Source organism: Diabrotica virgifera, chromosome 6 (assembly GCF_917563875.1).
Source record: "Diabrotica virgifera virgifera chromosome 6, PGI_DIABVI_V3a".
Taxonomy (NCBI): Eukaryota; Metazoa; Arthropoda; class Insecta; order Coleoptera; family Chrysomelidae; genus Diabrotica; species Diabrotica virgifera.
In genome coordinates, this window is record NC_065448.1 from 131,264,007 (window position 1) to 131,289,209 (window position 25,203).

Below are 25,203 nucleotides of genomic sequence, written 5' to 3' on the forward strand. Positions count from 1 at the left end.
GTATTCAATGCATTTAAAAAAATATATAGTAAACAAATAACAAAAAAAAGACAAATAGTAAATACATTAAGTACTGTTAGGTTGGATTATTTTAAACACATGTACTGTAAATCACAAATAAGTTCTTACTATCTGAGATGTTATTTATTCCGTAGTGCGTACGATCGCGATGTTGCCAGGCAATTTAAATTTCTAAACATTAAAATACAGGTATATGGAGAACAATGTAATCTTTTTTTTTTGGAAAAGGTTAACTTTAGAAAAAAATGGTATAGGACTTTTTTGTTCTAAATTGTGTATTCTATCCCTATTTTAAAGGAATGCACTATTTTCCGGGACACCCTGTATAACAGCGTTGACAGCATCCGAGGCTTAGTGTATTTGGCTGAATAAATCAAGGTAATAGACATTTTGGTGATTTTTTGCCACGCATAAGACTGGAATAAAGTCTTTTAAAAAAACCATATTAAAACAAATCTTTTATTATTATACCAGAAAAGATTGGTCGTAAATTACACAATAGATTCTGGGATCAAAGATAGGTTGATTAAATCTAACTTACCTTAGTACAAATATGCACGTAAAAAACGTTACAGCCCTTTGAAATAACAAAATGAAAATAATTTTTTTCCAATATATCAAAAACTATTAGAGATTGTAGCGTGCAAACCCGCTACTTTGTAGAATTTATTTTAATAAGACCCACTCTGCATTTAGAGGTCCTCTCAGGTAGCTGTTGATTTTCATTTGTAGCAAATATTTATTAGTCGGTCCATTTATATTCTTTTCGTGCACCCTGTATATCCATTTTCAATTCAATAATGAAATTAGTGATGCCTGATTTAAATTAGAAAAGTTATTTCCATCATCTCGAATAATATTTATTGAGAAAATATTATTGCCATTTTCATTTTAAACAGTTTAATTATTTCCAGTTTTCGTTCTTTCTAAATATTTTATTTCGAAGCAAAATTATTTATCAAGCCATTAATTTTTTGTAATTTTAAAACGTTCAACTTTGTCAATTTCAATGAGAATGTCTTTTTCGTTATCAGCTAATCCTGACCTTCAATTAATTTCTTTTACCTTTATAAATACCATGCTGGTGCCTTTCTGGCTCATTTTTATATTCTTCGCCAAGTAGGTAGCAGCGAGCGCTACAGACCTAATTGGTAAGTTGTTTTTGGGTTTTATCATTTACTTTTCCGATAATATTTTTTTTGTTAATTGACTAACTCGAATTTGCAGGATATATTTATATTTTTACGTATTTGTATTGTAAATTTGATTTATCCAATAAGAAAATAATTTTGGGGTATCTATTTACTTATTTTCCGTGAATGCTAATTCATTAGCATCAGCAGTGGTGTTAAATATCAATTATTTTCAAGTTTAATTTATTACGTTAATTTTATAGAAATATGTGGGATTAAATTAATTTATTTTTGTTCATTTATTTTATTGTATTTTTTAATTGGGGTGTTCACATTAGAACATTTGGGGTCTACTGTTTGGTTTAAAAGTCACTTCCAAGATTTTCTGTGCTGCTGGTGGGGAATATTGGGGTTTTGTTGACTTGGGTGGTGGGGCCCTTCATAAATTTATGCTGCGGGTTGTCTACATCTTGTTTTCTCTTCTAGGCACCCAGGAGAAGGGCGTGGCCCTAGTTTTTACACCATCTGTTTTGGCCCAGAGGATATATAATGCCCCCCCCCCCCAGAAAGTACAAATAAATGGTAAATAGCAGCTCCTCAAGACCCATGGGTTCGACGAACATTTAGGCAACTCCGGAGGCAACAACCGATCCACCAGTACATCAGACCAGTACATCAAAACCTGACGCCTCCCGAAGAAGATCATGAGGTGTGGATAACCTAGGACAGCACCGGAAGAAGCCTTCACACCACAAGTTAAGTCTTCTTTAGAATCTTATATTTGCCTGTCAGCAGAGACAGTTTTTTTTATATAAATTAACTTCATAATAACTTCACAATGATGTAGATCCTAAATTATAAAAAAAAAGAAATGAGAAAATAAAGCATTTATACCGAAGTTCATTCCTTTTTACTGATAGTGTACCGTATGCCTGGAGAATGCAGAGGAGTAGGATATAAGGACCCACATAAAGTCTCATGCTCGCCGTGTTGGTGTTGGCGATGTTATGTCGAATTTGTTTCTTGGTCCAATGTTGACTTTGGAGATGGGTTCGATATATCATTGTTAATATGGACACGACAAAATTGGCGCCTCAACTGGGTTCTGCTCTCTTTTTTCTTTGGTATATTTTGCACTGTTAGTATTGGGTGAATTTTGGTATATTTGTTTTATAACCTCTCATTTCTTTTTTATTTTGCTTACAAGTTAATTCATAATTAGTCAGTAATTTGTCTCTTGCTGATACAACTGAATTGCATATTATGGATATTTACATTATTTTAATTTTTAATGATTTGATATTAACTCAGTATTTTATTTACTTTCATATATTGATCATAACATACGTATATGTGTTACTGGGGTTAGTTCAGTCGTCTGTTTTTTGCCACTAAGTGAGTTTTTCTTTTGCTGGTTGTTTTTTCTTCCCAAATTTTTCACAATGCCTTTGCCTTTCAACCCGAACCATCTTAAGTCCAGTGAGTTAGCGTACGAAATTTCAATTAGAGGTCAAGATGTCCCCAAAACTGCGGAAGAGAGAAGACAACTGTTACGTGGCCTTCTTACTCAAGAGTCTTCAAATCGAAGCACTTCTTCTATTAGCGTGGACATAGATTTTGCTGAAAATTTCAAACAAACTTCAGAGTCTGTCCAAAATATTACTGAAATTGTTCAGACTTTCGTTGGTAGCCGCAAGTCGTCACAGTATAAGACACTTATTGATCGTCTAAGTCATGTTGCCAACCGCCTGCGACGTATGGAAACAAATACGAAGCAGGAACAAAAAAGTAAAAAGGAACTCACGACGAAGTTGTCAATGTTAGAAGGGGTATTGGAGGAGAAAGTAACACCTCAGCAGGATGATATTGCAGAGGCACCAGCCTCTACACCAATTGCTTCGCCTATTAGGTTACCACAGGTAGGAGTCCCAAAATTAGTTCCTGTTTACAAATGGGATCTACAGAAGTTTACCGGTAGGGAAAATTTGGTTGGTTTCCTCGAAAAATTGGAAACATTAAAGGTTTCGCGAAACTGCTCGGATCAGGATTTGTTTTTGTCAGCATCAGACCTTTTTGAGGGACCAGCGTTTACCTGGTGGCACAACCATTTTGTGCGTGAGTCTTTCACTTCATGGGCTGATTTAGTCAGTGCCTTGAAAGAGACGTATCTTCCTGTGGATTATGAAAGGAATCTCTGGGACAAAATCAGGTCGACAAAACAACAGTTTGGAGAGCCTGTTTCGCAATTTATTGCAAATTTTGAGTCACTGTTTCATCGTCTTCCCACAAAAATTCCTGAGGAGGAGATTGTGGCCGAAATTAGGCGGGGGTTATTGTCTGATTTTATAAGGGCGTTAGTTTTGCACGAAGTTTGCTCTGTAAAAGAGTTAGCTTCGCTATGTAGGAAGATTGAGGGTGCGTTAGGAATCACAGCGGATCCAGCTGCGAGTGCAAGTTTCCGGAATAGAGAGTCGAGGAATTCCAGGTTGTCATGCTGGAATTGCAGGTTAAAGGGTCACTCATTTCGCCAGTGCAGACGGACCAAAAATTTGTTTTGTGTTGGGTGTGGTAGAAGCGAAGTCTCCATTAATAGCTGCCCGAAATGTTCAAAAAACGCGAGCCCTGGTGTAAACAACGACGCTCCAGGAACGTCCCGAAATTGATGACCCATGCTAATTTTGGTATTCCGGAAAATTCCGGTGTTAATTGTACTGAGTTTTCAGGAAATAATGATTTTTACCATGTCTCGGATACATATGGTAAGGTAACTAATAATGGTGTGCATAATAGTTGCAATTTTAATTTTTCGAATAATAAGAACTTTTGCGTTAATGACCAAGTCTCTATGTAGTAAAGTTGCTGAACATAATTTTTCAAAGTGTAAAAGTTCAAATAATATTTATGGAAATTATAGTACTGATAGTATTTACACCCCGTACTCGTTTGGTAGTTCCAATTTGAATTATTTTATGTCTGATTGTGAGAATTCTACTTTTTCTAATTTTCCCGATGATGAAAAATCACAAGGTAAATGTGCTATTGCTAACTTTGGCAATGGATGTACTAAGCGGTCTAGTAGGTTTTCTAACACTTCGACTTCCCAAAATTCTTTTTATGGTGGAAATAGTCATCTTTCCAAAAATAAATGCTCGACTAGGGCTTCTCAATTTCGAAATAATAATATGGAAAATAATTTTAAAAACGATATTCATGGTGATAAATTTTCTGCAGATATAAATTCAATTTGTTTTAGCCATAGTCGTTCTTCGAAGTCTTCTTCTTCTTCCCGTCCCCTTTCGACTTGTGAAATAATCTCAGATGAATCATCATCATCACCGTCTTCTTTTTCTTCTTCTTCTCGCCCTCTTACAAATTCTAAAACAAATTTCAAGGAAAAGGACTCAATTTCTCATGCCTCCGTCTCTTCTTCTTCTTTTTCTTCAATTCCAACTGCTCCTTCGGTAAACAAAAATTCTGATGAAATTTTAGGGCTACAGTTTTCTGGTGAAGAAAATTTTTCAAATCATATACATGCTTATCCATTATTGGATGTTCACGAATCTGATAACCGTCCTTACATTACGATTGCTATCCATGATGAGAATGTTTCAGCACTGATAGACAGTGGTAGCAATGCTTCTATTATTGGTTCTCCTTGTTTGTACTTACTAAAAAAATTTAACTTACAATTAAATTATGACGTTTGCATTCAGTTGACTACTGCTGATGGTAGTGTTCAAAATACAATTGGTTTTGTGGAATTACCAGTGAATTTGTTAGGTACTGTCCACACTTTGAAATTTTTAGTTGTTCCTTCTATTTCCCATAAGCTAATTTTAGGCATGGATTTTATTTCAAAATTTGAACTTAAGATTGATTTTGCAAAATGTTCATTTAATTCTGCTGAACTTTCCACTTGTGTAGTAAATACTATAATAGATAGGCTGAGTCTTTCTTCTTCACAGTCAGCACAACTTGATTCCATGGTACAGCTTTATAAAGAAATAGCCCCTACGGATGCAATTGGTCGCACCAGTCTCTATACTCATCATATTGACACAGGTGATGCGAAACCGATAAAACAACGGCAGTACCCATTGTCTCCGGCAATGATGAAAATCCTTAATGCTGGTATCGACGAGCTGATACAACTTAAAGTCGTTCAACCTTTAAATATTCCCACTCCTTGGCTAAATCCTTTGTGCCTTGTTAAAAAGAAGGACAACACGGATAGAATTTGTTTCGATGGTAGAAAGTTAAATTCGGTGACAGTTCCAGATAGTTATCCAATGCCTCTCATTGACTCTATCATTTCTAAAGTTAGAGATGCAAAGTACATTTCTTCGATTGATTTACGTCATGCTTTTTACCAAATCCCTTTAGATGAATCGTCAAAAATTAAGACAGCTTTTGCTATTCCAAATCGCGGTGTATTTTGTTTTAATGTACTTCCTTTTGGTCTAAACAATAGTGCTCAAGCCATGTGTAGGTTAATGGACAATGTAATAGGTCCCAAATTGGATCCGTATGTATTCTATTACATTGATGACATTATAGTGGTTACTCCAGATTTCAAAACCCACATGGAGGTTCTTTCGTCCCTTTTTAGGCAACTCAAATCTGCCAATTTGACTATTAATTTTGAAAAATCCCAGTTCTGTAGGTCTTCTTTAAAGTTTCTTGGTTTTATAGTTGATGAAAATGGTCTTCGAACTGATCCCGAAAAAATCCAATCCATTCTTGAGTATCCCGTTCCTAAAACTTCTACTCAAATCCGTCGTCTCATTGGTTTGATAGGTTATTATCGTCGTTTTCTTCCCAACTTTAGTAGAGTTTGTGCTCCGATTTCAGATCTTTTAAAGGGTAAAAAGAAAGGTCAACCCATTTCGTGGAATTGTCAAGCTGATGAAGCCTTTGCCAAGGTTAAAAATCTTCTAACCACTGCTCCGATTCTTGCAAGCCCAGATTTTAGCAAGAAATTTTTTCTAGCCTGTGATGCTAGCGATTTAGGTGTTGGAGGTGTACTTTTTCAAAAAGAAGATGGTTTTGAACATCCAATTGCTTATTTTAGCAAAACATTGAATAAGTGTCAACGTAAGTACAGCACTACAGAAAAAGAACTCCTTGCAATTCTTCTATCGATTGAAAAATTCAGAGGTTATATTGAGGGTACTGAATTTACGGTGATTTCAGACCACAGTTCTCTCCAATGGCTTTTTACAATGAAAAATCCCTCCCCACGTTTGGCCAGATGGGTTATGAAATTGTCGTCACATAAGTTTGATGTGGTTCATCGTAGTGGATCATTAAATATAGTGGCTGATTCCTTATCACGGATTCCTGAAACGTCTTCAAATATTGCAATTCTTAATTTAAATAGCTTAAAGGCAGATGCTTGGTATAGTTCATTATTAAATAAAATTATTAGTAATCCCGACTTGTATCCTTCGTTTAAAGTGCAAGATAATATTATTTACAAACATGTTTTTTCAAACTCTAAGTTCTCAGATTCTTCTCCGGAATGGAAAATTTTTGTTCCCACATCTCACAGGAAAGATATTCTCAGAATGTATCATGATGAGCCTACAGCTGCACACTTAGGCATTTCTAAAACCTTAGCTAGAGTTTCTGAACTGTACTACTGGCCTAAAATGAGAGCTTATGTCATCAGGTATATTTCTAAATGCAAAACTTGTTGCCAGTCGAAGTCTTCTAATCTTTCGCCTGCTGGGAAAATTGGAAAATATCGAGACATTAATTTCCCGTTTCAATTTTTGTCTGCTGACTTGTTAGGACCGTATCCAAGGTCGAAAAATGGTAACCGATACCTTTTAGTGGTTGTAGATTGGTTTACCAAGTTTGTATTTGTACATCCCATGTCTTCAGCAACATCTAAGGGTATTGTCAAGTTCATAGAAAACCAAGTTTTTCTCATTTTTGGCGTCGCTCAAATTTTTGCAGTTGACAATGGTCCACAATTTATTTCCAAAGACTTTAAAGACCTTATGTCCAAATATAATGTTCAAAAGATCTGGTATAACGCTAGGTATTTTCCTGAGATAATTCCTACTGAAAGGGTAAATAAAACCATTGTTACAGCTATTCGTTCTTTTATCCATGATGATCACAAAGAATGGGATAAAGAAATATTCAAAATAGCCCATGCAATCCGTCTTGCCAAACATGAAGTTACGAAGTTTTCTCCATCTTTTCTGACCTTCGCCAGAAACATCCCTACTGACGGATCCTTTTTTGGTATCATTGAGGAAAGAGCGGATAATACTTTAAAAATTAACAACGAGTTATTTACTCCTAGGCCTGCCGACGAGTTGTCTCCTCTCTTTTCGGAGGTTCAGAAAAGGTTACGTCAGGCTCATGTCGAAAATTCTAAGCGTTACAATCTCCGGAAAAGAGATGTACAATTTCATCTAGGTGATAGAGTTTGGAAAAAGAATTTTGTTCAGTCTAAAGCTGTTGACAATTTCTCAGCTAAGTTAGCTCCTAAATTTGTACCTTGTATTATAAATAAAGTGATTTCTCCATTAGTCTACAACCTTAAAGATGTTAATGGTGTAGATCTTGGAAACTTTCATGTGAGAGATATCAAGTTAGATGTTACCAACTCTGATGATGATAGTTCGGTAACTTAATTTTTTGTGTGAATTAACATTTTGCCAATTACTCTGTGTTTCTTTGATTTCATCAATCTTGCTTGAAATTATAAATTTGTATTTAGTTTGATTTGTTCTCGTAGTTGCATTTTCTTGTAGTTTGCGCCTAGTAGGTACTTTGATATTCAGTATACACTTGGATAGTTTTGATTAGTACCCATATAAGCATAGCTTACATGCTATTATGCTTTAGTTTTTTTAAATTATGGCCATTTTAGTTTAATATGTATTTTACGATTTTGTTGGCGGTTATGTTTAACTCGCGGTATTTTTAGTGGTTGTTTTTTCCACTATATAATTTTTTTCGCTGTGCTTAGGCCAGTGATGTGTTGTTGCGTAAAATTTTTTTTTCTCTTTCTTTCTGAAACTCAAATGTTATTATGCTATACTCGATTGAGAACTCTCAGTGTAATTTCATGGCGCTTTGGAGTTACTTTTGTTGGTTTTTGCTAAAACTATACACCCTCTTGCGTATTATTCTTTTGGATTTTCAGTGCATTATGCTATAGTTTTCTTCTTGCGTAATCACGTTTATTCCTTAGAGGAATTAATATGCTTTAAATTTTTTTGCGACTTTTTGTATACTTGTAATCTTGCTTACTACTTTTTCATTTTCATCTAAATGCTGGCGCCTGGCTTCTTGTTGATACTAGTTTTGTCTCTAGAATTTATGAGCTTTATCCACTTTGTTTGCTTTTCATCTGGACACCAAAACTAAAATATTTTTTTAAATATTTTTAAATAACAAAACGTACTCATCAAGACATATATTTCAGAGCGAGGTTTGCTAAATCGGTAATTTGTTGATTTCATTATTGTTTTTGTTCTCTCACGTGTTTAGTGTTAGATATTCCAATTTTTGACATGATTAGAAATAAGTTCTAAACTTATAAATTTAATACAATATTCTGTACTGGTATTATAATGGGTACCAGTTTATTTATATTTATATATGCTTACCTTTACCAGTTCAGTTAGTTTTGAATTTTAAGCTTACCTACTGTGTATGATAATATATTTTGATGTAAATATTGACCAAAAGAAAAAATTTTAGGATTTCTGTAGAGAATCCTTAGATTTTTGACGGTTGTGACAGTTTATATTATAAAAAGTGGTCGTTGGACACTTTTATTTGATGTATCCTTGTTAGGAACATTAATTTACCCTTGAGGGTGGACTAAAATGCTACCCTATAGCATAATTAGATACTATATGTATCATTTATGTTTCCCTGAGGCTTTAGTCTATGGACTAAATAGGCCTGTTCTTTAAATAGACTAAGATAGAGAACTTACCTATTTAAATTATGTTACTTATTCATTTGAATATTATTTGGAAATTTGCCATTATATAGTAATGATGGTCAAATTTCTTTTTTAGAGTCGTGTTGCTTTAGTGCATGGTGAAAATATATATATATTTTTTTTTAATAATTGTATGGTAATTCTACATCGCGTTAGGTTAGCGATAGATACATATACTTATGTAGTGAATATTAGTTAAAAATTTTGATTTTTTTTGGGTTTACTATTGCAATTTATACTATATTATATGTTTTCTTGTATTTGCTTATTGGTGAATCATGTTACATTTTTTTTTTACATAACTTGATATTGCTGCAAATAAGTAGTGTATTTGAAAGATAGAGTTAGTCGTGATTTTTTTCTTCTTTTTGTTAATTTTATATGATTATATAAGAATTTTGAATCTTCTTCTAATATATTACTTCATTTTTTTTGTTCTCTTTCTTCCTCCATTGATGTTGTTTTCACTTACTTTGCTTTCTTTTCTCCTTATTTTCTTCCGTCTTTTTATTTGTTATATTAAAAAATTTCCAACACTTGAAATTTTTTTTTCGAGATGGGGGGTGTGTAGCGTGCAAACCCGCTACTTTGTAGAATTTATTTTAATAAGACCCACTCTGCATTTAGCGGTCCTCTCAGGTAGCTGTTGATTTTCATTTGTAGCAAATATTTATTAGTCGGTCCATTTATATTCTTTTCGTGCACCCTGTATATCCATTTTCAATTCAATAATGAAATTAGTGATGCCTGATTTAAATTAGAAAAGTTATTTCCATCATCTCGAATAATATTTATTGAGAAAATATTATTGCCATTTTCATTTTAAACAGTTTAATTATTTCCAGTTTTCGTTCTTTCTAAATATTTTATTTCGAAGCAAAATTATTTATCAAGCCATTAATTTTTTGTAATTTTAAAACGTTCAACTTTGTCAATTTCAATGAGAATATCTTTTTCGTTATCAGCTAATCCTGACCTTCAATTAATTTCTTTTACCTTTATAAATACCATGCTGGTGCCTTTCTGGCTCATTTTTATATTCTTCGCCAAGTAGGTAGCAGCGAGCGCTACAGACCTAATTGGTAAGTTGTTTTTGGGTTTTATCATTTACTTTTCCGATAATATTTTTTTTGTTAATTGACTAACTCTAATTTGCAGGATGTATTTATATTTTTACGTATTTGTATTGTAAATTTGATTTATCCAATAAGAAAATAATTTTGGGGTATCTATTTACTTATTTTCCGTGAATGCTAATTCATTAGCATCAGCAGTGGTGTTAAATATCAATTATTTTCAAGTTTAATTTATTACGTTAATTTTATAGAAATATGTGGAATTAAATTAATTTATTTTTGTTCATTTATTTTATTGTATTTTTTAATTGGGGTGTTCACATTAGAACATTTGGGGTCTACTGTTTGGTTTAAAAGTCACTTCCAAGATTTTCTGTGCTGCTGGTGGGGAATATTGGGGTTTTGTTGACTTGGGTGGTGGGGCCCTTCATAAATTTATGCTGCGGGTTGTCTACATCTTGTTTTCTCTTCTAGGCACCCAGGAGAAGGGCGTGGCCCTAGTTTTTACACCATCTGTTTTGGCCCAGAGGATATATAATGCCCCCCCCCCAGAAAGTACAAATAAATGGTAAATAGCAGCTCCTCAAGACCCATGGGTTCGACGAACATTTAGGCAACTCCGGAGGCAACAACCGATCCACCAGTACATCAGACCAGTACATCAAAACCTGACGCCTCCCGAAGAAGATCATGAGGTGTGGATAACCTAGGACAGCACCGGAAGAAGCCTTCACACCACAAGTTAAGTCTTCTTTAGAATCTTATATTTGCCTGTCAGCAGAGACAGTTTTTTTTATATAAATTAACTTCATAATAACTTCACAATGATGTAGATCCTAAATTATAAAAAAAAAAGAAATGAGAAAATAAAGCATTTATACCGAAGTTCATTCCTTTTTACTGATAGTGTACCGTATGCCTGGAGAATGCAGAGGAGTAGGATATAAGGACCCACATAAAGTCTCATGCTCGCCGTGTTGGTGTTGGCGATGTTATGTCGAATTTGTTTCTTGGTCCAATGTTGACTTTGGAGATGGGTTCGATATATCATTGTTAATATGGACACGACAAGATTTTTTGATTCAAAATGGGCATGTGGCATTCTTATGGCAGAAACATTTCAAAAAAATTATAGTGAAATTTGTGCTCCCCATAAAAATTTTATGGGAGTTTCTTTTCCTTAAACTCCCCTAAACTTTTGTGTATGTTCTTATTAAATTGTTATTGGAGTACCTACTATTAGTTAAACACAATGGTTTTAAAATTTTTTGCTTCTTATTAGTACTTTCTCGAAAAGCCAGTTTTTATCGAGATATTTTGAATATCTGTCAAATCCACCACATATTTGTATATGGTAAGTACGATTATACAGACGTGGTAATATTATGAAAATTTATTTATAATTTACATTTTAGGTATATTTTGAACCATATTAAACAAGAAGCCGCATCTCGATAAAAGGTGCCTTATCGAAAAAATAGTAAGAGGCAAAAAAGTTTTAAAAACACTGTGTTTAATTAATGGTACCGCAATAATAGTTTAATTGGAACATCCATAAACATTTGGGCGGTATAAAAGAACGAAGTCCCCATAAAATTTTTATGTAAACATATTAAAAAAGAAGCTGCATCGCAAAAAAATGGTTTTCAAAAATATTGTGTTTAACAAATGGTACGACAATGATAATTTAATTGAAACGTACACAGAAGTTTTGGGTATTTCAAGGGAACTGTTTTTTTAGGATGTACCTGCCATAAGAATGCCACATGTCCATTTTAAATGAAAAATCTCTAAGACTTTTCCATACTTGAAAAAAATCCATTTTCATTTTGTAACTTCAAAGGAATGTAACTTTTTTGTGCATTATTGTATATAGGTAAGTGAGGATTAGTCAACCTATTTTTGATTCCAGAACCTATGGTATAACTTATGACCAATCTTTTCGGGACACCCTGTGTATGTAAATATTAGCACAATTCCTACATTTTAATAATATCCAAACTAGAGCCATAGAACGGCAAATTAACTAAATTGCGTCCATTAGGCCCATTCACGAGCGACCTATTAAAAATTGTTAAAACTTTTATACTCCTAGCGGGTATCTCACAATCGATTATTTCAATTTCAAGTCCCGTTTAATCAGTACAGTCGAACCCGCTTGTTAGAATAGTCTTCGTGCCAAGCAAAAATATTCTTATAACCGGGATAATCTAATAACCGATCAGTGGTGGCTAGCAGAAATAAATGTACCGAATATACGTCATAATAGTACAACACACTTTGTACATGTACATACTATGTATGTACATGTACAAAGTATGTATGTACATGTACATACATAAGTTATTTACATAATATATTATGTATATGGTTTTATTACGTTTTATGTCAATAATACAGTACCTAGGGTAACTATTACTTATTTTATTAAAACACCAAACTACATTATCTGTGCATGCATACCTACACAAATAAGTAAGAAATGTATGCAATATGTAGATATAGGTACCTATACATATTTTCTTATTAACATACATACAACAGACTTACTTTTTTTCTGGAAAAATAATCGGTAATCTGAGACTATTTATTTTGTTACATAAGATATAGTCACTTGTAGCTCTAAAATATAATAAATAAAAAATTGACATTGGTTTTACTCTCCAGAAAACTTCTTATATATTATAAAGCGGTTATTATATTACAAGCGGTTATGACTTCTAAACTGTTTCTAAAAATCGAAACAGACAACGACGTGGGTGGTGAGTGAGTAATAAGAATATTTACACAATTGAAAAGTAGGTACCTACTTTATGATCGGTAAATGTTTGGTGAAAGGTAGAATTGGTGCCCATAATAAAGTAAGTAATAAAATTCGATAAAGCGATATTCTTTTACTAAAACTTATTCCTATAAGCGGTTAAATTTATTAAGGAGTAAATGGAAATGTTTGGGACCTCAAAATTCTATTCCTTAAACCGGGATATTCTAATAAGCAAGTCCGAATGTATATATTATGTATTATTCCCAATAAACCGGCGAAATGTTGACTGAAATTTATTGCGAAATCTATCTTGTTGATTCAAAAAGTTACTATTGCGAAAATATTGAACTTTGTATAAAGATGCAACAGCAAGAACCTTATAATAAAATCGATTTCCCTGGTGGTGTGGTAAAGTATTGTGCTGTCAAATGTACAAAGAAAGACAACCGTATTTGATAAATGGATCTCTAGCTATCATCGTCTGATAATAGAACTACTAGATAATTAATAGCTTACTTCTCTTATATCGGCCAAGCAGAAAAAAACACATATCTCCGAAAGTATTATTAGAAAAAGACAAAGTCATTGTCAATAAAACATAGGACATTGTGTGTAGTAGTTCTCTTTGGAGATTTCAAATATACACTAAAAAAAAATAAAACTAGTCCTTTCTCTGCACTACATCACACGGAACAGTATGTTCCGGAAAGTTTAGACAAGGGAATCCCAGAAATAATAGAATTCTATAATATGACAAAGGATGGTTGGAGCATACGCTCAATAAACTATCCGCAAATTACATAGTGTCACAGGAAATAGCTGACGGTAGAGAATAACACTTTTTTCTCTTTGCTAAACACAGCAGTTGTTATTAATAATTTTATAACTTTTTTAGATTGTAGATTTATTATAGGTAGGGTTTTTATAACAATAAAAACATTTTGTACAATTTTTTAATACATAGGTTTTTATTTAAAACCGAATGAGAAGTTTAGGATTTTCTTCAATTTAATAATAAATTTCAACAAATTAAAAAATTTGGATGGATAATAATAACTAAACTGCAGATATTTTTTGGAGGGGTGTCTTATCACTCACTACACAAATGGTGCCAAAATTTCCCAGCACACTAACGAAAAGATAACGACTCATCTATCAGTCAGTATATTAAGGTCCATATCTGGCCAATAGAATACACCTAGTTACGATAAAATTGAACTTAAGATCTGAATTACGAATTATTTCCATTTAAGGTAGAAAATTATACATTCTATATATTTAATAAAGTCTAAAGTAGCGCATAAATTCATTATTTCGTAAACCGGTGACTTTAAGGAAAAATCCCGAAACAGGTCAATTTTTATTTTTAAATTACGATTTTTTGGCATACATATAATACTACTAGTGGCGTCATCCATCTGGGCGTGATGACGTAATCAATGATTTTTTTAAATAAGAATTGGGGTCATGTGATGGCTCATTTAAAAGAGTATTCAATTCTCTATTCACTAATATAAACATTAGCATAATTATTTATACAGGGTTTAATTTCTTTTTTTAATTAAATTAATTGAGAAGAAAGAAGAATGTATGTAATTTATTTTACTCAAAATACGTTTTACTGTTGTCAGCAAACAGGAAGAAAAATGTTTATAACAAAAAATATTGTTTTTCCTTAAATTCAATATTAAAGCTGCCACCCACATGTCTCTTGGCAGTTTAAACATTTCGTTTAAGCGTAAATCAATGTTTATTTTTCAAATACAGATTTTTCCTGTTTTCTGACAGCAGTAAAATGTATTTAGAATTAAATAAATTACATACATTCATCTTTTTGTGTCAATTAATTCAACTAAAAAATTGTTTTTGGACACCCTGTATAAATAATTAGGTTAATGTTTATATTAGTGAACAGAAAATTGAATACCCTTTCAAATGAGCTATCATATGACCCCTTAAAAAATCATCGATTACGTCATCACGCCCAGATGGATGACGTCACTATATAGATGCCCATATAGATGCCAAACGATCGCAATTTAGAGATAAAAATCGACCTTTGTCGGGATTTTTCTTCTTAAAATCGCCGATTTACGAAATAGTTAATTTATGCGTTACTTTATGGACGCAGTGTATATAGTGCTGTCGCCAGGGTGTACAACAGCCTCCTTTATCCAACAGCCAAGTTTTTAAACTTACCCAAGTTTTTGTTTTATTTTGACCCGTGGAACACGAATTTTTTGGGTAACAGTTGATCCGGATGTCGATAAGGATGTACAAAACAGCAATTTTTCGCAAAACAACATTTTTTTATATTTTTTGGGTCATTCTAAGCAAAAAATTTTCGTATTAATTTTTTCGTAGGATGCATAGTTTTCGTGATAAACGCGATTGAACTTTCAAAAAATCGATAAATTGCAATTTTTGACACCTTATTACAAACCACACATTTTTATGGAGTGCCGAAAATTCATAAAGCGAATATACCACTTAGACTACCACTTGTAGTACCATCAATTCTCCTTGTAGTTAACTATCAAAATTTTTATTAAATATTTTAAAACCATTTGCTAATAATAATAATAATACATTTATAAAAAATATACAACGTTTTTTAAATAAATTATCAAATATGTATTGCATTTAATCCAAATAATACTTTAGTAGGTTTTGACATAAACAGTTTATTTACAAATGTGCCATTAGATAAAACCGTTGATTGATGAATGTACTGGGCAGTTTTAAAGACAGGAGTTTTAAAGACAGATCAAATGCTATGATTTGTTGTGACGGATATTCATGAGTTGGGGTTGATTTCATGTAATCGAATGAACTATCTTTCAGTAAAGTCGTCCCAAGAACGCAACTCATAAATATTGGCAATATCATTTTAAAGTCTTCTACTTTAAAATGTATAGTATCTGTCTGAATTGCCGATATAAATGAGTCAGATTAAATAAATTATTACAAGAATTTTTTACTAAGCAACAACATTTTTGTTTAATTCATTAATATTTTTTGTATTTTGACAACGGTATCCGATTTGGACGTCGAAACGTTATTAAAATCATTTTTTTAGTAAAATGATGGCTTATTTCCCATTAAAAGTAGTTAATTACAAAAATGCCAGGAGAAAATAGCATCAGAACAACACGAATAACTTTTGATTAAAAAATAAAATAGCAATTCTGCTTGCTGAATTTGAAAATTCAAGCCAAATTATATCGGTTTTGATTATTTGAATTGCTAAAAATAAATAATTTTCTTTATTGTCCAACAAAGCTATAAACAAATAGTGTTTGAGCGTTTTGACCCGTGCCCAATGGATGCGTTTTGCATGCTATGTAGAAATTGCCGGTTTGTAGGCGCGCATACTCGTCAATTTTAAATGAGAGATGCATTGAAAACATCACTCAAGCACTATTTGTTTATAACTTTGTTTAACAATAAAAAATAATAATTTTTAGCAATGCAAATAATCGAAACCGGTATAACTTGACTTGAACTTTCAAATGCGGTAAACAGAATTGCTATTTTATTTTTTAATCAAAAGTTATTCGGGTTCAAAAATTGCAATTTTTTGATTTTTTGAAAATTCAACCGCGTTTATCTCGAAAACTAGGCATCCTACGAAAACTTGTTACAACATTTTTTGCTTAGAATGACCCAAAAAATACAGAAAAAAATGTTTTGTTTTGCGACAAAGTGTTGTTATGTAATTTCTCAAGTTCTTTGTTCGTAACAATCTTATAGACATCTGGATCAACTGTTACACAAAAAAATCGTGTTCTACGGGTCAAAATACATAAAAAGACTTGGGTAAATCAATCTGAATAAAGAAGGCCGTTGTACCACCCTGACGACAGGACTAATACGGTGATTGGTGATTGATAAATATACGCTGTGAGCTCGTAGGTAGAGGAGATATTTTTAAAAAGTTCGTGAGCGCCAGTAGTGACAAGTTAGTGAACTTTTTCTGGAAATTTGACATACATGTTCAAGTGATTAATTTAAAACATTGAAATTAAAAACAGTAATAGGAAAAAATATTAGTTCGCCAAAGTTTTGGTATATATTTTTACCTTAAATATAGTTTTAAATACTAAAATTTCGTTTTCTTTACATTCGATAATTATGAAAGTATCCGAAGTAGAAAAGAAGGAAACTTGTCAATATAACGTCAAAATGATAAATAAAATCTTAAAGAAATAATCATAATGATTAATAAATTCTCTACTTACTGATATTAACCATATATTACAATCTAATTACTTCTTGCGTTGTAAATATTACACGATAAACGATAAGAAATAAATAAATTACCGGCGATGATGAACCAGTAAACTGCCTGTTGGCGATACCAGCAAGGCTCATGGCGAATATATCAATAAAAATGTGTAGTTGTACATTTGGGAAAAAATAACCCGCGTTTATCTTACTCGATAGACGGGCATTTACTGGATACTGTGGGATCATGTAGTGCCCTTGGTGTAATAATAATTAATACTGAAAAATTGAGTTGGTCGGAGCATATTTCAAACGTTACTAAAAAAGCGAATAGTAAATTATACCTACTTAATAAGACTTTTACAAAAAATATCCTTTTTGGATTCTATTCGTTTATATAAAAATTATGTCCGACCCCTACTGGAGTACTGTGGAACAATTTGGTGCCCAGAATTAGTGCGCGATGGAACTGTTCTGTACATAGATTCTTTATACTCTAGTAACTTAGAAAATATTAATTTTAAAACGCGTTTGGCTTGTTTGAAAGATTTTTAGGTTCGAACAACTTACTTTTAATATAAAAAACATGTTTTGAAAAATTTGTCACATAGACCCTTCATGCACTTGTGTCTTCAATTAATACTGAAAAATTGAGTTGGTCGGAGCATATTTCAAACGTTACTAAAAAAGCGAATAGTAAGTTATACCTACTTAATAAGACTTTTACAAAAAATATCCTTTTCGGATTCTATTCGTTTATATAAAAATTATGTCCGACCCCTACTGGAGTACTGTGGAACAGTTTGGTACCCAGAATTAGTTCGCGATGGAACTCTTCTTGAAAACACCCAAAAGAAATTCACCAGGCTATCTTTTAAACGAAGAAGACCAGATTACCAAAAAAGACTTTCTTTAGCCGGGTTACCAACTTTTTAAGCCTATTGACTCCATGGTGACTTAATTATTACCTTCCAAGTTTTAAAGTATGTATATGGAAATTTGCAACACTTGTTTATTTTAGGGGATCACAGCAAACTACGTGGACACAGTTTGAAAGTGAAAAAGAAACCCTTTTCATCGATAAGGCGCTAACATTTTCTATATGATCGTATTTTTACTATATGGAACAGTCTTCCAACGGAAATTATAAATTCTTCTTCTTCTTCGAGTGCTATGTCCGTTTATCGAACGTTAGCGATCATGTTGGCTATCATAACTTTATTCGCAGCAGATCTGAAGAGCGATTCCGAAGTGTGACCAAACCATTGCCTCAAATTTCTTAACCAAGATGTTCTTCTTCTTCCTCGACTTCTTCCGCCTAATATTTTACCCTGCATAATTAGATGTAGAATGCTATATTTTTCCGGATGTCTACAAACATGCCCAAAATACTCGAGTTTTCTAGACTTTATCATTTTTACCAGTTCTCTGCCTTTCTTCATCCTGCTCAGAATAATATCATTACGCACCCTGTCCATCCAGCTTACTCTCAGCATTCTTCGATAGCACCATAATTCAAAGGATTCAACCATCTTAAGCATTCTTCCTGTTAAGGTCCATGACTCAACTCCCTAGATAAGAACGGAAAACACGTAACACTTTAAAATTCTTGTCCTAAGACTCAAATTTATGTCATGACCGCATAGAATTTTCTTGTAACGGAAAAATGCTGATTTGGCTTGAGCAATTCTGCAACGTATTTCGGTGGATGGACCCCAATTATCAGTGATTCTGCTTCCCAAGTATGTTATAGCTTCAACTCTCTTAATTATAAATTACCCATCTATAAATGATTTTAAAAACCAACTAGATAATTATTTGTTTGTAAACTGAACAGTATTGTGTACAATCTACTAGTCTATTGTTTATTTGCGAAACTAATTATTTTGTAATATACTATTAATATCATTTTTGATCCCTAACATGACGGATCGACCAAATTAGAGGAATGTTCAAAAGACCTATGCATGACTTAATAGAAACGGCCAGAGATAGAGATCTGTGGAGAAGGACAATACACAACATCACCATAACCACTACACTCCCTCCGGAGAGTTAGTTTTTAAGAGAAAGAATATAGAGTGACAATAGCGTACTATAAAATGTTTCAGAAGAGGATTTAGGAAGATCCAAGGGAATTAGATTTTAAAAATCAGCAAAAGCTAAAAAACTTGTGAAAAAAGAGTTGAAGTTGATCTTAAATGTAGCTAGGTACCAAGTAGGAATTTGCTCTAAAAAATGATGGTGGTGTCTATTTACACTGATGCTGGACATAACTGTGGACATAATAGTCTATTTACATTGATGCTGGACATAACTGGACATAATAGATTCTATGATCCTATGCCACAACTAGAATTTCGAAGGCATTTAGTAACATCGTATCTTACAAAATATGGTACCAAACCAAAAGAGGCAGGCAGGCCATCTTCGTCCAAAGTAGTCGTAGATATAAGATATCATAAGACTGATAATCTCCTGACCTATATTCCTGATAAGAAAAGGAGACGTTTTGCAGATGAATGCTGTAGTTCGTATGTGCGTACCATGGGTTGTAAATGTAATGTGGGAGTGCATCAAGTGCAACATAGATTTTCATTTACAATAACTTGATTATGATTTTTCATTTATCTAGTTTTGTATTTGTTTGTTATTTTGAAATTTATAATCGGAAATATTTTAAATATGTTTGCTCCAATATATTCCTAGCGTTACATAATATGTGACGGCAATTTTCTAAAAATCAAATATAATTAAGAAAAAAAAATGTACGTATTTTGTTTTAAAACCTTCTCCTGAATACATCAAAATAAAAAAAATAAAATTTTCTAAATAAATTAATTCAGGATTTTAAGGGTTAAAAGAGAGAAGATACAGTGACAATAACTAATATAAGGTTTTTCAGAAGAGGATTTAGGAAGATACTAAGGGAATTAGATTTTAAAAATAGAAAACATGTTGGGTATGGTATACTTAAACACTAGAAGTACCATATTGCACATTTCTTAAAAAAAAGGTAGCAAATTCATATTTTACAAAGCTAAACAAAATCGGTCTCAAAAATATTACTTTACAATCAAAAGATAAAAGACAGGTGAATAAAAAGTCGTAGTAAACCAGTAAAATTATACCATAACATATTTATTTGTGTTTGTTTTTATCAACCAAAATATTTAGAAAAACCTCTCATCATCATGGCTTATTAATTTCTGGCGGAGTGTTTGCCGCCCTTACTCTCTGATTCATTTATTGCGGAGAATCAGTCCGCTGTTGTCTTTTATTATTATAGCAGCGTGTGTGACTTGGCCTTGTCTACAATTTTCCTCTACTCTTTTTGGTCCTTACAGCGCTCCTTCCAATTGTAGATTCTCAGCTTCTTTATGTCTCCTAAGACTTGATCTCTCCATCTTGTTTTGGGTCTTCCCTTTGGTCTCTTTGTTGTTGGTCTCCAGCCAGTTATTCGCTTTAGCGTAGAGTCTGGGTTAGCTCTTTCTGTGTGTCCCAGCCACCTGAGCCTTTGTGCCTTCACGAACTTGATTATGTCTTCACCCTGGATGACTTCTTTAATTTCTTCATTGGTCAATCTTCTAAATTCGCCTACACTTATTCTCACCGCTCGCATTATTCGTCGAATTATCTTTCTCCCTAAGATTTCTAACCTCATTTCTTTTTTTTTGTGTTAGGCACATCGTCTCTGCACCATAGGTGATCACTGGCCTGATTGCAGTCTTGTAAATTTTTAATTTGATTGTCTTATTAATGTGCTTTTCCTTCAAGAATTTTTGGTAGTTCCAGTAGGTTTTATTACCCAGTAGGATGCATTCATTTATTTCATCCGTTATAGTATCATTTCTGCCATTCACCATCACTCCCAAGTATTTGAAACGGTGTACCCTTTCAAATGTATATGCACCAAACTTAATTTCTTTCTCGATGTTCGTATTCTCTCTTGAGCACTTAACGTATTTCGTTTTGCTTTGGTTTATTACATATTGGATAGAAAATTCATATTTTATAAAGCTAAGCAAAATCGATCTCAAAAATATTACTTTACAATCAAAAGATAAAATACAGGTGAATAAAAAGTCATAGTAAACCAGTAAAATTATACCATAACATATTTATTTGTTTGTTTTTATCAACCAAAATATTTAGAAAAACCTCTAAAATATCATATTACGAGAGTCTGCGATCCTTGATAGAGTAAAACATTATATAGATTTTATTTATTACTTAGTTTTGAACTTTCTTCTGACTATACTGTATGATATAGAACTAATCCTAATAATTCCCTTTTTATTTTAAATCGATTACCTAATCCGTATATGTGTGTAAAATTTAAGACCTTAAAGTTCAAAAGATCCATTAAATATTTTTAAAAGCAAAAGCATGTTTGACGTTGGCGTAGAGCTCGACTGAAGGTATTTCATAATGTAGCTAAAGAGGAAATACCAATGTCGAGTGTGTCACAGACATTTATGGTATCCAACGTTAAACCAAATGGTCTCTCTTATTTGAAATATAACGGGATTAAATGACAAAACGGAATACAATCATTTTACAAAATTATTTGTATTACACAATCAAACGCAAACATGTCAGTTAAATTTTTCAACAAATGCCAGTATTTATTTGCAATGTAATCTGGTTTGATAGCCTTGATGTATTTTTGTTTTAAAACTAAATATTCAATGAATGTCGGACTGGTATATTATATGAAAAATAATGACGTGATTTCGAAGTCAGTTAAGGATGATATAATGCCCTAGGGCCCTAGGGCATTAAATTTAACCGATTAATGGCCAAACATTGAAATAATTGAAAATTATGCAAATATAGTTGAAACAGAGGAAGATTTAATTGTGGAACAGGTTAAAAATTTGGAACGGTCAGACCACGAAAACGTCACATGTATTTTGTCCGACAGAACTTTTAACTTATTTATTACCCTTTCTTTAAACTCTCATACAAAAATCAGACTGCTATTTATCACCAGTCATACGTACTGTCATTTGACGTATTCTACGTGTTCCACTCATTAAAATCCCCATTTCGTGATAAATAGCAGTCTGATTTTTGCATTAGAGTTTAATGAAAGGGTAACAAATCAATTGGAAGTTCTGTCGGACAAAATACATGTGACGTTTTCGTGGTATGACCGTTCCAAATTTTTAACTTTTTGTTTCACAATTAAAACTTTCCCTGTTCCAGTGTTCCCATATATCAAAATTTGTCCGACTAGACACCCTTAAGCTATTAACAAATTTTCAGTGTGCTATTAATCAACTTTTTTTTTATACGCGGGAACCAGACCTAATAGCGACACCCCTAAAATTAAGGTTTCGTTAACGAAACTTTGGCGGTATATAGGCACTTTTTTGTAAAATTTAAAATTTTTGCTATCTAACTTATTTGGTGGATTTTAAATAAAACAAGAATAAAAAACCGCTAAACTGCGTAAAAATGAGTGGCGCATACAATATTCCAGCTACAAAAGATCTGATATGAATATTACGTGGCGCAAAAATGAATTTTCATTTTGATGCAAAACAAAATTCTAGTTTTATTTTAAAAGATTATTGCATAATGTTTGCTAAATTTAAAGTAAACGCGCCACAAAAAAGTTTCAAAATTCAAACTGTATCAAAGTTACTCTTTTGTGGCGCGTTTTACTACAAATTTAGCAAATATTATGAAAAACTCTTTTAAAATAAATCTAGAATTTTGTTTCGCATCAAAATGAAATAGGTATTTTCCTAACTAGTGCGGAAAGTGATACTTTCACGCACGAGACTGCCGTTGACACCAACGACGCGATAGCGGAGTTCGGGCAAGCAATCGAGTGCGGGGAAGACACTTTCCACATGAGTTAGGAACAGTATTTTTTCTAGGGCCGTAGGTTTGGAAAAAAGCCACAAAAATAGAGTTATATCAATTTTTATTTAGAAGTGAAAATACACAAATTAATTCTTTGATAAGGTTATCAAAACCAAACTTTCAATATAATGGGTTACCACGACGACGATATTAATTTCCATGACGACGATTCAAAACCATTGTAATTGTCTACTGATCTGGCTTTTAAATATTATGTCAAAATAATTTTATTTCATCGAATTATCAGTAGTAATTGCACAAGAGCTCTGAAATTATTGAATTTTTCCCGAGTGACATTTTGACAATTTTAATTTCACGAGCCGAAGGCGAGTGAAATTATGTCAAAATGTCACGAGAGCAAAAATTCTATATTAATTTCAGAGGTCGAGTGCAATTTGTTGCGATTATTTCATGAATAAAACTGTTCAAAACCAAAATTTTATTGTAATTTATTTATGTAAGTACCATTAAACACACAGTTTTTATAAATATTTGACGATTGAAAGTCATCACTTTTATAATTTTTAAAACATTAATTGTCATTAATGTCACTGAATGTATTTTTTCGTAGCAGCGAAGGGCATCTGACGTAATATACTTAACGACGGGAGATTATCAAAAATTATCGATTTAATTCAGATTTCTGTAGCTTTCTATTGGTCAGAATCTCCTCTGAATGAAACAATCAGCAGTAATTGCACAAGAGCTCTGAAATTATTGAATTTTTCCCGAGTGACACTTTGACAGTTTTAATTTCACGAGCCGAAGGCGAGTGAAATTATGTCAAAGTGTCACGAGAGTAAAAATTCTATATTAATTTCAGAGGTCGAGTGCAATTTGTTGCGATTATTTCATGAATAAAACTGTTCAAAACCAAAATTTTATTGTAACTTATTTATGTAAGTACCATTAAACACACAGTTTTTATAAATACTTGACGATTGAAAGTCATCACTTTTATAATTTTTAAATCATTAATTGTCATTAATGTCACTGAATGTATTTTTTCGTAGCAACGAAGGGCATCTGACGTAATATACTTAACGACGGGAGATTATCAAAAATTATCGATTTAATTCAGATTTCTGTAGCTTTCTATTGGTCAGAATCTCCTCTGAATGAAACAATCAGCAGTAGTTGCACAAGAGCTCTGAAATTATTGAATTTTTCCCGAGTGACACTTTGACAGTTTTAATTTCACGAGCCCAAGGCGAGTGAAATTATGTCAAAGTGTCACGAGAGCAAAAATTCTATATTAATTTCAGAGGTCGAGTGCAATTTTTTGCGATTATTTCATGAATAAAACTGTTCAAAACCCAAATTTTATTGTAATTTATTTATGTAAGTACCATTAAACACACAGTTTTTATATCAGAATATATTCAATTTTTAAAACAATAATTGTCATTAATGTCACTGAATGTATTTTTTTCGTAGCAGCGAAGGGCATCTGACGTAATACACTTAACGAGGGGAGATTATCAAAAAATATCGATTTAATTCAGATTTCTGTAGCTTTCTATTGGTCAGAATCTCCTCTGAATGAAACAATCAGTAGTAATTGCACAAGAGCTCTGAAATTATTGAATTTTTCCCGAGTGACACTTTGACGGTTTTAATATCAAGAGTCGCAGGCGAGTGAAATTATGTCAAAGTGCCATGAGAGCAAAAATTCTATATTAATTCAGAGGTCGAGTGCAACTTGTTGCGATTATTTCATGAATAAAACTGTTCAAAACCAAAATTTTATTGTAATTTATTTATGTAAGTACCATTAAACACATAGTTTTTATAAATATTTGACGATTGAAAGTCACCACTTTTATAATTTTTAAAACATTAACGGTTATTAATGTCACTGAATGTAATTTTTCGTAGCAAAGAAGGGCATCTGACGTAATATACTTAACGACGGGAGATTATCAAAAATTATCGATTTAATTCAGATTTCTGTAGCTTTCTATTGGTCAGAATCTCCTATGAAAGAAACAATCGCGCTAATTTCATTAAAACATGAACACAATAAGATAAATTTGAAATAAATTAGTAAATATTATCTAAATAATAGATCATTGCATGTATTATAATATATTAAAATGCCATATTACAAGGTATTTTACTTTCCCGCAC

At 32.5% G+C, this 25,203-nt stretch overlaps 1 long non-coding RNA gene across 1 annotated transcript; it reads left to right on the forward strand.

Moving 5' to 3' along the window:
- Window positions 1-663: 663 nt before the first annotated feature.
- LOC126886027 (uncharacterized) lies at window positions 664-11,090 on the forward strand. The gene is made up of 2 exons (XR_007698552.1): window positions 664-1,954; window positions 10,993-11,090. It is a non-coding gene; the product is annotated as an uncharacterized LOC126886027 (long non-coding RNA).
- The last annotated feature ends 14,113 nt before the right edge of the window (window positions 11,091-25,203 follow it).